We start from the raw sequence: 8847 nt of genomic DNA on the forward strand, positions 1-8847 counted from the left end.
TGTCTTCCATAAACACGTAATGGAGCAGAAAATTGCAGCATCGCTTCGAAACGATTTTGGAGAAAATAAATGAAGTTGCATTGAAAAAAAATCCAATCAGATGGATCAAATATTTCTTTGCTATCATGAAGACAAAAGTAAGTACTTTCTTGCTATGCAATAGCATAATAAAAATACACATTCTATCTTTTCTGTATTTTTCTTTTTTTTGGTTTTTGTCCGTTTGTTTTTTTTTTCTTTGTTTTTGCTTCTTTTATCGATAAAAACAGTTTGTATTCTACAAATGATACCTAAATAACTGTACTTTCAAATTAAGTGTATTGTATATCGGCACTTTGCTTGTTTATTTTCATTGTGTTTCCTAGAAAGTATTGAGTTCAAAAACACAGAGAGGAACACTAGTACTAGTCCATCTTGTAACCACATTTACAAAAGTGATCCATCAAGTACGAAACCATTAATGGTTGGAACGATCGTTCTCGCATTAATGGCATTTGGGATAATGCTGATTATGCTATATACACATCGACTGGAACTTCATCAGCAATCAAAAACTGGACAAGGGAATGATGTTTCAAGTCAGATTGGGATTATCTCATTTTCTGAATAATAAAATCAGTTTCACTGTATAAAGGGCATTTACTTTTTTCAACGGTAGATATTAGAATCTACAAAAAATTATAGAAATGATATATTTTGTCACGTTGATCATGTAATTTATGTAATTGCCATTAATGCAATGGTTATCGTAAAGGGGTAGACATGTTGTATATCTTTATTTTATTGATCTTGAGCAGGTGGTAAATGATTGATACAATCTTAGACATTGTATATTTATAATGCAACGAAATGAAAATAACCACACGAAATGACTTAAAATAAATTTGAAATATCTCAATCTAGGTGCAATGTTCAAGAGTGATGAAACAAAGAGCTACTAATATAAAAACAAATTACCTTTGACAAAAAAAAAAAATAATGTATTAAAAGCTATTTTCGATTTATCAAGCTCTCATGAAAGCCGAGAAGGTTCATTCGAGATTCACAATTTGAACAACGAGATTCGAAATATCAGATTCGAGGTACGAAATCGGAATTCAAATTCAAAATTTATCAAAAAGATTTCGGATCTGAGAACCTATGTCCTAGCGACATCAAACGAATCTAAATATGCTTTAATCTACTTTACCTCCAGTTAAATTATTATTTGTATGATTTATTTTATAATAATGAGATTAGTAAGAAATCAATGCACTGCACTTTGCGTTTTTAGTTCACATCGTTCCATCCTTATGCTTTATTACCTGGTATATTTCACTCTTTATCCGTTTTAACCCAGAGTTCGTTCACCCTTGTTGTGTACAAATGAGTTTATTGGAGAGATACAATGCGTCAGGGAGGGGGGTGGGGTGCAAGGGGAACTATTTTAATTTTCTTTGGGGGGGGGGGAGGGGTCAAGAGTCGATTAGTAACTAAATAACTTTGTTTATTTAACAAGTATCATAATGATTTTTTTTTGAGACGGGGGATCCGTGCATAAATATAATTTTTTAGAAAATGTATTGATATAGATAAAAATCATAAAGTTTGAAGAATGAATACATGTGTATAAACACCATTTTTCGTTTGTTTAATATACAGTGTAATTTTAAACTGGTCATTGATGTATAATTATTACTTCATAACTTGTAATAATTATACGAAAAATCAACGTTTTAAGACTTCTTTTACTAAGCAAACACTTAATCATGATTCCAATTTTCTACATTGCATTCAAATATAGAAGAACTATCAAAGGTTTGGATGAAAGGGTGTCGATCAAATTTTAACATTCCTTATCAAATCATTGTTTCATTCGTATGTTACCTTTTGTTTATGTTCATGTATACTACTAATTTTCTCGAATACTTATCATGGACTCAGGCAACATTGTTGATCTCTACTCCAACCCCAACAAAACAATTCTCAAACAATTACATTTTAACTTTATCTATAACCAATGCGCATTCTGTTTGTGTATATGTCATCATTATCATCATCATCATCATCATCATCATCATCATCATCATCATCATCTCTCTCTTTCCCTTTTTTGTTTCTCTCTCTCTCTTTGTCTCTTTCTGACTGTCTGTCTCTCTCTGTCTTTCTATTGTTCTCTTTCTCTCTCTCTTTTCCCTCTTAACTCTACTTTTTTTTAGGCATAGCTATATACAATGTAAGTACATATACGCAGAAAATGAGAGGGGGCTGTTTGTATGGTAAACTCGTACGAGGAGAATTCCAAAAATATCATTCAATTTACTGCGCGTCAAAATCGTGTAAATATCTTACTGAAACAATATTGACACATTTAATATCAGTGAACCGTAGAAGATTAAAACAAAATCACATCAACGATTTCATCGACTTAAATTATGCTCAAAATGACCGGGAAAACACTTGATGTTGTTGATGACTACAAACCACAATGCATGGTCCTCTAGATCTTGTCGTATAAGTTGTAATTTTTTTTGTTTTAAGAATACGTGATACATGTATAGATTATTGTGTCTGAACTTTCTTACAACACCAATTTTGATATTTTGATAACATCATTGAATTTCATAGCTAACGTTTTATTGATAATTTCATTATATAGATCTAGATTAATAAAGATTTTAAATTTCCTTCGCCAACCGATTTTTACACAATCGAGACGAAAACACTCTAGGTTAAAATATATCGGGAGATAGTATAAAAAAGCGACCAAAATCACTTATGCTAGTGAAACGCATAATATTATCACTACTCTAATTATTTATACATTGATGAAAAATTCATTAAAGTTAATTTCATTTTTATTTAACAATCGTATGAGGAGAATTCCAGAAACAATATCATTCAATCTACTTAAGCTATAAATCGTTTAGATATCTTTTTGAAACCACACTGACACGTTAAATATCTGTGAACCATGTTGAAGTCAGCGATTTCAGTGACTTAGTATGACCTAGATACACTTGAATTAGGACCTTAGGTTATAAAGATAGGTCCTTACTCGGCATTAAATACATATTCATCTTGTGGTGTTTAATACATTCCTTTGGTAGTCTTTGTTTTATGTGGATTGCTTTTAAAACAGATTAAAAACACCTCAACAATGCTGCTCTTCAATGTTGCCTTACAACAGTTACCACTGATCCTAATAAATCGTTAAACATCCACAAAATCTTACATAAAAACGATATTCCTTGAGACAGTGGGCTCATATCACAACCTTATCTTTAAGCGTTCTTTTATAATATTTTGAACGTTAAAAATATTCTAAAGAATTGTCTGAATTACCTTTGTTTCGTTAAAGGTTTTTTTTCCGGTCTAAATTAATAAACGTATAAAGATAACATACAAATTTTTAAGTCATGTATTTATTGATTTATTTTGTACAATCTTTACTCTTGACATTGTTCTTTATGTATATTCGAATTTGGCAACTCAAACTTGCATGCATGTGAAAACATGAAATCAACTTCCCTAATTTTAATAATGTTTAAATATGAAATTATCTTTCAAAGAAACAATTATAAAGCAAAATGCAATAATCCTCGACTGAACTGTCAGTCATCATGTTACTGTACTTGGAAAGAATCAAACGTGTCGGACTCATCAGTATAAAGTACTTCACTGAAACTATATAAAGAATATGTGACGATCATTTTTAAATAACCTTCAAAATAAAAAGAATATTAATTCCATTAAATCGATCGATTTCTTGTTGTAGAATAAACGATACAAAATTGTAAATCAATAAATATCATTCATGCCACAACAATCCTACATTTAGGGCTTATCCATAAATAATAATAATAAAAAAAACTCTTAAAAACGCATGCTTCGATTTCCTTGTTCTGATTAAAATAAACTGAAATGTTGGAATATACACACTTCGATAGCTTAATGAATATAAACTTCAAAGTTCAATTTTTAGATATTTATGTTATTTTTATGTTCATGTAAGAGTACGGAAAATATTTATGCACGCTAAATTTCCTTGAATTATTAAAGTAAAATACGTGCATGTATATGTACATGTACCCGTTTAAAAAAAAAAACAAGGGGTATTTTAGAAAGATTAAATAAAACTTGATAATTATGAAGAAAAAGGTGATCAATAAATCATTTAGAAAAGTAGAATTCAAAGTGCATGTACATGTATATTAAAATGCTTCATTGATCCCGTGGTTGCCAATGATACGTGTTTATGCTTCGTAAAACAGAACCTAATGTTTATGACCTTTATCCATCGCATTTATTAATAGTGAAAAACACATATAACATGTATAATGAATGTCAATGATATTTAAATGTATGATAAAAATGGCAGCATTCCATCTAATTAATCAATCGATTAAAGTCACTTCCATACACATACAAACGCAAACGATAAATTGTTATATCCGTCATTGACCATGATATTCGATTTTGACTTTGTTCAGGAAGAAGGAAACACAATTTATTTACATGTGGGACTTAAACATTTTTCTTTTATACAAGTTTTAAAATTCAAAAAATAGATCAAAATATGCAAATAAATTGTGTTTGCTTCTTCCTGAACATATTGTTATTCAATGATTAATTTGTTTTACAACTTTAAAAGTATAAAAATAGATCATATTTTACTTAAAAACTTCATTTTATTTTATATATTTTTTTGGTTTGGAGATGTCGATTATGCAATGAAGCTTCAATGAATAAATTAAACAAATAACTGTCAAATGCACTCAATATAAATAAATGCTCCTGAATTGTGTGTGTGTGGAGGGGGGGGGGTATGTGTGGAGTATGGGACATTGTAATTCGAAACAGCTCAGTAGCCTATTGTAAATACCGATATTCGTATATTTAACGACAGTAGATACATCACTGAAAAGTCTTTAGACCTAGTATTAGTCAAAATCATGTTGCAGATTCGGCCATTGACAGCAGACACTAGATTGCCTTCTGAATGGAACTACTGTCCTATACAGACGATATTAAAGGATGTAGCTTATTAAAGGCGATAATATCAAACAAAAAAGGTCATAATAGTATAACCCATAAAGCAGGAACACCAGTCATGGGTTTCTTAAATTTAACTTATACACACCAAGATAAAACATTAACCATATAGCAGTTACTCATACGATGAATGTGTCTAATTACAAAAATTCAAGAACTGTCAAAATAGACACGGAACGCAAAGAATAATCTCAAACGCATGAACAGAGATAAAAAATGAAGAGTGACGACCAATGAGTTTCAGAATGCTGATTTGATTAGTTGTAAATAAACTGAATTACCACTCACACATATTGTTAATTATTAAAAATAATAATAATAATAAGATTCGTCTTTTCTTGATATATCTTAAACCAATTTCATGAAACTTCTTTTGAATAATTGAATAAATCATCAATTAGATTAAACAGTTGCTGAAAAGTAGTCATATTTCATAAAGTAATGACTGCGTTAACCGAAAATTCATTAAGGTATCCCACTCCTCAATGTTGTTGTATCAAGATTTTCTAGAGAAGTATATCATTGAAATCTGTAGACAAAACAAACTTATAAAATACAAAGATAATGGGGGATCAGTATCCATCCCTCTGAGTTATGGTCCATTTCATTTGACCTTTTTGCACCTAAAATGCAATTTCATCTTGATTATGATTTGTAGTCAGTATTTTTGATTAAGCAAACTTATTTCTTCAAATATTGTTTTTAATTATGCACAATGGTCACACTGAATAGAGGGATTGCGAAAAAAAATTGTACAAAGCTGCATACATTTTTGTGTGACCTTTTTGCACTTAAAATAGACAATTTCTTTAATAGTTTCAATTTGATTTGAAATAAAAACTTTTTGAATATCAAGAATTTTATGAGATTAATCCAGTTTGCCTAAATATGTATTCAGTATCATTTTAACATAATATAACATGGGGGTCAGTGATGTCAAATTTTAGATATAGGGCTTCAAAGGTAAAATTCTCGCAAAATTTGGCTTAAAAAAATTCAGACATGTTCTATATATATGCATGATTTTATGCTAAACGGCTATCAAATTCTCAAGATTTGATTTTGTACATGTCACACAGAACCTATAAAATATGTTCCAACCTATTAAATGTTAAAAATGTGAATAATGAATAAAGTATAATTAAAAAGAAAAGTATCTTGAAAATTCATAAAATTGCTTGTTTCTGTCTTTTTCGTCTAAAAAACCTTCCGCACGAAAAAATAGTTCCCCAAAAAACTTGTTTGTTTCTTGAATTCAAATGGATTTTCTTTATGAATGTTGTGTAATTATGAAATAATAATCTATCTGTGCTGATTAAAAAAATAAAATCATATTCATTTCAAATATAATGATCATCTGCGCAATGAAATCAAAACATAAGGAGTGAGATACCTTAAACAGTTCTATTCATTAGAATGGTTGCTGAATTGCGTGGCGCTGTCCTTCAGTTTCCTTTCCACGACTTTAACAATTCAATAACATGTATCTGACAGTTATGCTCATTTTTACAGGAAATCAAATCATAGATAGAAATTTACTTTCGATGCTTATTTCATTAATTCCTGATTAACGTCCGTTATTCACCACGGAACAAGGAAAGTGTGATTTCAAATTACAAATTCTATACCAAATAATTCGGAAACTTGGAATTCAATGTTTAGTTTAAGCGAGCTAAAATGGGATATACAGGGGTTATATGCTATCTATTTTTGACTTTTCTATGGAATATTGAAGTCGTATATGCAACTCTTTGTAGAGGGTAAGTAAACACACAAAAGAAAACTATGCGTGAAAGGGTGCTTGGTAAATTTTTGATGTTTTACACGATTTATCTATATCATTGTTGCAGTATAAATGGAACTTTTTGCTGTTCCGGGTACTGTTGGAGCAAAATACAAAACAATTGTATACGTAAGTGCGACAGCTATAATAATGATATTGATATAGTTTTAAATTGTAAGTTTAAAAAAAGCTCATTTTGACTAAACATACACTATTCCATTTTTATAGCCTGTACTTTAGGTTACACTGGAATAAACTGTGACACCAAGTGTATCTACCCTCTATTCGGCCAAGACTGCCAGTCAATTTGTAACTGCACAAAGGAAGACTGTGATCATATGGATGGTTGTAGAAATTCATCTTGGAAAACTATTGAGAAAATTTGTAAAGGGTATGTAGTGAAATTTTACATTAGAAACCTTATTAATCAATCATATTTAACCTTCCGCTTACAATAACGATTTTTAACATTGCTATGGCAGGAAAAATGGAATTAATTGTTGTCAAGGACACATGTGGAATAGAGAGAAGACGAAATGCATAGGTAGGTAAGCTTATCATAAATCCGTTGTTTAGTTTTTATAATGTTCATTTCTAATATATTTTTGTCTAATGTTTGTCCTTTATCTTTATCACTCTATTCTGTGTTAAGGATATTATCGTGGAAACTGTATATAAAGAAATATTTATGTAGGTCAAGTGAACTGTTGAAATATTTTCTCATATTACCGATTTCCATTAATAATGAGTATATACTATTTCATAACTTAGCCTGTGAAATTGGATATTTTGGAATGGACTGTGACGTCACGTGTCCCTTTCCTTCATATGGACATGAATGTCAGTTGAGATGTACCTGTGAAGAAACTGATTGTGATTTTGTTAACGGCTGCAGAAGATCACTAAACGGTAATTTTCTGCGAAAAAATTATAAATTATAATTTAATCAGTTTTTTTCTTTATTTCAATCGTTAGCAATACTTACATTAATTTTGTAATTTTATAAGCGAAATATTTTTTTAAAGAACCGTTTATAATGTCAAAAAGATGATACATAGAACGAATTTCTAATAATTTATTAAAGTTACCGGAACCTGTATATTGAAAGTTTCATAACCAAATTCTGGTTTTATAAAGGAAATAAAATAAGCATAATTACAAACGTTTTTATTAACTATGCTTTGTAACATACCAGTTATAGGGGTAGACACTAAACATGTATATCAATATTAATTTTAAATTTCTAAATATGTAGTCTCCTCAGTAGTCTATAGCAGCACGAGTGTCGACGTCACAACCACACGTTTCAACGGAAATATCACAAACATTAAAGGTAACTGTATAATTTAGTTTTCCTATGTGTTTAGCGTTACTGTAATTTCAAATTAAGGTCTTCCGTTGGAAACGGAAGACCTTATTGTTTTTGCTTTGTTTCTTTTCCTCTATTATTATTATTATTTTTTTTTTTTTCTGTCACGTTTTCTCAAAAACGCTTCAGCCGATTTTCGTGAAACTTTCAGATCTTACTCATGACAAAATTTGTAAGAAAATTACACGAGATTTATTTGGTCGTCACTTCCGGTACCGAGATATTAAAGATTTTATGTTTTTGCTTGTTCACAATTTTTCTCAAAAAGTATTCAAGAGAGGACTTTCAAATTTTCAGAGAAGGTAGAGAGTGAACGGCCGCAGTGCCCTTCGCATATCCGAACGTCCGCCGTCACTTCCGGTCGTCACCGGAAGGAAATGAAAAACCTTAAATTTTTTATTTTTTGGATTTGAATTTTTTTTAGTTTTTCATTCGATAGAGACGCTCTCAAAACTTCAGAATATGAAATTCGTATTAAAATCAATCCACGCATTCTTGAGATTTTGGACTCCAAAGTTCTGAAGCGAGGGTCCGCGTAGCTCAGTCGTTAGAGTGGTGGACTTGTGCCCAGGCGACCCGGGTTCAGTCCCTGAGTGCCGAATCTTTATTCTCTCTCATTTGTGTTTTGATGAATGGGTTTATCTTTAAAATGATGGATTTG

At 30.4% G+C, this 8847-nt stretch overlaps 1 long non-coding RNA gene across 1 annotated transcript; it reads left to right on the top strand.

The window, feature by feature from the left end:
* The first annotated feature begins 6614 nt into the window (after positions 1–6614).
* Positions 6615–8205, top strand: LOC136272036 (uncharacterized). Its single transcript, XR_010709908.1, has 6 exons — positions 6615–6794; positions 6885–6946; positions 7046–7208; positions 7300–7361; positions 7589–7726; positions 8073–8205. It is a non-coding gene; the product is annotated as an uncharacterized lncRNA (long non-coding RNA).
* Positions 8206–8847: the final 642 nt, after the last annotated feature.

The sequence above is a fragment of the Magallana gigas genome, chromosome 10 (assembly GCF_963853765.1).
Source record: "Magallana gigas chromosome 10, xbMagGiga1.1, whole genome shotgun sequence".
NCBI classification, from domain to species: domain Eukaryota; kingdom Metazoa; phylum Mollusca; class Bivalvia; order Ostreida; family Ostreidae; genus Magallana; species Magallana gigas.